Genomic DNA, 6,000 nt, shown 5'->3' with positions numbered 1-6,000 from the left:
GGCCACACCCGCAGGCGTAGCCTCACCGCGGCCACACCCGCAGGCGCGGCCTCACCACGGCCTCACCTAGGCGCAGCCACACTGGCAGGCGCGGCCTCACCTAGGCACCGCCTTACAAAAAAAAAAAAAAAAAAGAGAGCAAAAGGAAGAAAGGGGACCGATTTACCTCAGACAAAAGGTGACCGCGCGAAAAGACAGGCACACGGCGACGACGTGGCCACACCACGAGGCATAATCAAGGGATAGAGGTCACAAGAGGCAAGGCACTCAAGCCAAGCACCACTAAAGCCTTCCAAGTAAACCAAGGCACCAAGATAACACAACCCCAACACAAGGACCCAAAATCAAGCAAAATGGATACTAGTGGAGGTGACCCAAAAACAAGCACATGGTGGGCACCAAAGAGAAGACAAAAGACAAAAAGGGGGAATCAAAGGAGATCAAAAGGGGAGACAAAAAGTAAGAAAGAGAAATGAGAAGTGAAAGAAGAAGGGAGAGGAAGGAACATATACCTACAAAAAACAAAAAGAAAAAGTGTAGGAGGTAAGGTTTGAACCCCCAACCTCTCCTACCTCATTAGTGGATTTACAGGCAAACCCCACAGGAAAGTCTATTCGCAGCGGACCCCTCACTATGCAAAGACACCTACTCTCTTGGACATCCTATCCCAAGAGAGTGGGGGGCAAATGATACATCCAATATTCATCGGGACAATCAACGACCGCCATGTGTCACAGACGACCCGCTCCATAGCTAAGGGGAACGAACCAGGGTCCCAGCACCACTCGGGGCGCGGCCACCACTCGGCGCGCGTATAGGGGCCTCCTCACCCAGGCTGCCTCACCTGTGTGCGGCCTCCTCACCAGTGGCGCAGCCTCACCCAGGCGCGGCCTCCTCACCCAGGCGCGGCCTCCTCACCAGGGAGCGGCCTCATCCAGGCCGCGGCCTCCTCACCAGGGTGCGGCCCCCCGGCCACCACTTGGGCGCGGCCTCACCTAGGCGCAGCCACACATCCAGGCGCAGCCTCACCCAGGCGCGGCCTGCACCCAGGCACAACATCGTGGACACGTGAGGTGGGGGCCACCCATCTACGATCCGATCGTATCGCTAAGACTCATGTCACTACCAGGACTCTAGACCGCCGCTTAGAGGTCACGTCATCCAGACGGATTCAAGCACCAAGGACGTTATCACCACACGCGGGTATCTATCCACCAAGGATCCTGATGCCACCAGGACACTCCCTCCCACGGGGAGATGGCTAATCAGGATAGAGCCCCGTTACCCAGGGCCTCTATCCACTCAACGGCACAATCGCCATCAAACGGGGACTCTCCACACCGCCATACACCGCCATATGCTACTATAAAAGGCAAGGTACGCAACCCCATCAAGGGACATCAAAACTCATACTGAATAATCACTATTCATCTATTTGCGCCAGGAGATCTAACTTTGGCATCGGAGAGCCCTAGGCCGGGACCACACCGGTTCTCTCTGTTGACCCCTTTGGTCCACTTGCAGGTGACGGCACTCGCAGGACCGCTCGACAATTTCTTGACGCAACAGAGACTACCTGCCTTGTACGTTTCTGCTAGTAGCAGGCCACAATGAATCCTAAATTTTCATACTTTTAAATTGAAGAATTATAAGATAATCTAAAGCATGAAAAAAAAGAAAAAAACTTCAAAAATCCTAACAAATATGAGGAAGTATTTGATACCAATTGTTGGATTTGATTCAATATCACAATAAAAAATTAAATCTAATGCAACTAATCCCCTATGATTAGTGTTCATGTTGGTATAGGATACAATAAAAAAATTTCGACCAATGGAAGGGAGAATAAATAACTTGAGTACCACATGTGCAATACTGCCTAGGGAACTAAGCTCTTTCTTGACCTAACTATGTAGGGATTCTTTGTAGCAAACCTTTTCACAACTCTTTCCTAACGAACACAAGAGGGAGATCACTCTCACAAATTAACCCTAATCTCACAACAAGGGAGTGAGAAAGGTGCGAGAGGAGAGAGAAAATTGGTTAGAACCACTGGAAGGGGGAACAGACATCTTGAGTACCACATGTGCAACAACACTTAGGGAACTTAGCTCTTTCTCGACCTAGAACCTTTGGGACTCTTTGTAGCAAACCTTTTCACAAGTCTTTCTTGACGAACACAAAAGGGAGATCACTCTCACCAATTAACTCTAATCTCACAATGAGGGAGTGAGAAAGGTGAGAGAAGAGAGAGAATTCGGCTAAATATAGGGGTGTAAATGAATAGCCGAAATCTATTTTCGTATCCATGTTCGTATCCGTTTAGCACTATCCAAATCCGTCCGAAAGCTAAACGGATGCGGATATGGATATGCTATAGCTATCCGAAAAGCTATATTTACATATAAACGGATAAAATATCCGTTTTCGTATCCGTGTCCATATCCGTTTAGCACTATCCGAATCCGTCCGATAGCTAATCGGATGCGGATGCGGATATAGCACTATCCGCGCCGAATTCAATCCGTTTACAGCCCTAGTTAGACACCCTCCACCCCCGACGATTTATATTTATCTCTTCACTGTCTTAAAATAATCTCTCTCCTTTATTTAAATTATTGTTAAATCAAATTACTACAATAATTCCCTTTTAGGATAATATTAGTTGTTAAAAATAGGGAAGAGGAAGGATCCCGGTGGAATATCTACCCTTTTTTTGTTTTTGGTAGGAGGAATATCTACCCTTTACTATAATATTACACAATATCTTTAATTTTTCACTTCGAGATATTTACTAACATATACATATAAGGTAAAATAACTTTTATTTTTTCTAAATCAATAGCTGATTATGGTCATATGCCTCCACTTTAACAATATCATGTCACAGTCCTCAAGACATGGTAACAATTTCTATTGCCACCCTAAACTATCGTAATTCCTTGTATAGGTAATTTGTACCGTTGATTGGATCATTTAAATTATTGGGAAAATTACACTGCCACCCCCTGAGGTTTGTATTAAATATAGAGCAACCTCCTATGTAGTGGGCAACATACGGCGGCGCACTCTGCAGTGGTCCCTTCGACGACTTCCATGAAACGCAACTTCTATTTTTTTGTTGATGGCTTGTTAGCCAACAGTGGTTGGTGTCGTTGATTCAAGTAATAGTTCGCCAACAGTGGTTGGTTTAGTCGGTTCAGGGAACGGTGGTCGGCAAAACCCTAAACCTGTAATTGATTCGAGTAGTAGGGGAAGGGGGTGTGAAGTTAGGAATGCCTTATGGGCAAAGTGGTAAGCTCACACTCCATTACGGATATATTTGTCATTTTCAAGTATCAATGACCAACACATCAGTAACTAATAGAAATGCTTTAACAGAGTGGGGCGGACTCTAATAACCAACCTAAATTCAGGGGGTATGGTTGTATAATTTAAAAACATAGGGGTTCATTCTGTATTTAGTACAAACCTCAAGGGGTGGCAGTGTAATTTTTCTTAAATTATTTAAAATATTATAAAAAATAAATATAAATATTAATTAATATTTTAAAGGATTTTTATAAATTATTTACAAACATGCCACTGAATTGAAACTAAGGAGTGGAATAAGGCAAAACCGTCAATACGCATTAATGACAGGGCCTTCCTGGCAAGGGAATGAGCTACATCATTTGCTCTCCTTAGAAGAAGACAAAAATTACATTTAATAAAAAAGAAGAAAAAAAGACCCACTTGATGTGCATTAAGAGTTGAAATCAATTGATGAGTTGTAACTGCTTGATAATCAAGACCCCTTTGATGAGCTTTGAAGTTTGTAATCAATTGATGAGTTGAAACCGCTTGATAATCAAGACCCACTTGATGAGCTTTGAAGTATGTAATCGATTGATGAATTGATCAATCAAGTACTAACACTCACTTTGATATTCTCCATTATAGGAAGTGTATTTTGTGTTGAACATCTCTTTCGTACACAACTCAATACCATAAATTTAACGAATTGTTATCCCCTCCAATTCGTTGCCCGCTCTATTTCTTACAATTCCTCTCATAGGGGGGCAAAAATGATCACCCTATCCCATGCCCAAACACACTACCCAAGGTGGGGTCCACTTCCCCTATTAGAGGAATTGCATGAAATGGAGCAGGCAACGAATTGTAGGTGATAATTTTCCTGAATCTAATACATTCATATATAATCTGAGAGACATCAACCGTTGGTACATCAAAATCCACTATGCCTAATTGCTACGATAATGGCCTCTCAAGTCATGGGATCAAACATAAACTACTAATGAGAATCTTGTTGCTTAAACATCCGACAATGTTCCATTTAAGATTCTCAAGTGATCTAGTCCAACATACACACATATGTACACTCACGCTTGTGTCTTAAAATTCTCATTCCATAGATCACACACTGTGACGATCTTATGAACGAAATGCCCAATTCTATCCCTAGCCATAGACACTTTTAGGTGAAAACATATTGACATCCATAGCACGTTAATATCATGCATAATAAAATAAATTAAATAATTTAGCCATTGGATTTGATAGGCACTCTTCTTACAAAAACCATGTCTGCCACCTATTTTGATATCAGAAAGCCTAGGAACAAAAAATGGTGCTTGGTAGTATAAGAATGGATAGTAAAGATGCATACAAGTTGGAAAAACAATTGCCAATTTGAGACCTGAAAAATGACATGTATAAGAATTGAGAGGATGTAATCAAGATGTTTTAATGTTCTAAGAGAGACAATAGCGAGGTAGCAGGGGCAAGGGGCCAGGTTGTAGAGGGATGCTGGTGGTAAGTGTTGCCTTGAACAATAGGAGACCGGAGGAAGGGAGGGAGATGTTGGGAGCGGGGAGGGGAGAGGGAGGGGAGAGCCAGAGATGAAGAAGAAGGGGAGAGGAAGAGAGGAAATATATTAATACCCTTATAACATAAGCTTTTAACTTCTATTTCTACCGTACATTCCAAGTGAAAATGACAATTTAATCCCTAATATAGCTAAGAGCAACGGTTGTTTGAGCTTGGCATAAAAGAGATGTTACAATTTATGTTGTAACCATCTTGGTTACAAACAGATTTTCAGAGTATATATGTTTTTCAGGTATACTGCCCACGTGTGGCAACCTAGAACACCAATGGGAACACGGTATAAGACACCAAGTAAGAGGGCATGGAGTCATTTCAAAGGGAAAAGACAGAGAGAGACAACTGGAGAGGGCAAAAATAGAGGGAGAAACATAGTTAGTAAGTTCGCGTATTAATTACCATATTAATTGTCGTTTCTGATCGTATAATTCAAATTCCCGACTCTTATCGTATTCTGTGAGGTAGCTAAATTTTGTATGTGACTTTTAAAAACAGTTGTATGAATCGCAGTATTAAGTGCCATATTAATTGCTGTATTAATATATATTTATGTATTTTAATCTAATTAAACAAAATAAAAAACTAAAACCTAAACCTAAAACCTAAAAATCCAAAAAACAGTGAGAAAACCCCCAAACCTAAACCCATTCATGATTCACCCATTCACGAACAAGACAACCCTAAACCCCATCTCTTTCCCTTCTCATTCCAAATCCAAATAAAAATGAGAAATGTTGAACTCTAAACAGCCTAAACCCTTCTCTTTTCCTTCCGCCTTCCCACTCTGTGTTGCTTGCAAATTATCTACACATAAAAAAAAAAAAAACCGGAAAATCATTGAACCTGAAGGAGTTTTGAAGTCTTAAGTCTGAACTTTTGATGAAACATCAGGATCGTTGAACATATACGACTGTGAAGGTGATTCTTGAATGTAAGTTGTAAGAGAACCCTCTCCTCTCCCGTCTCCCATCTCAAATCGCTTGTAAGGCATTGTAAGACTAGCATTGTCTCTGTTTTGTTAACATATCTATGGATTTTTTTTTTTCTTTCTTCAACAGTTCTGTTACGTCTGACCCCATTTTTCAGACCTTTGAGTTAGTCAGCGAAATTTTC

Source organism: Telopea speciosissima, chromosome 10 (assembly GCF_018873765.1).
Source record: "Telopea speciosissima isolate NSW1024214 ecotype Mountain lineage chromosome 10, Tspe_v1, whole genome shotgun sequence".
NCBI lineage: Eukaryota > Viridiplantae > Streptophyta > Magnoliopsida > Proteales > Proteaceae > Telopea > Telopea speciosissima.
The sequence above is the reverse complement of the archived record's forward strand: the minus strand, read 5'-3'. Positions refer to the sequence as shown.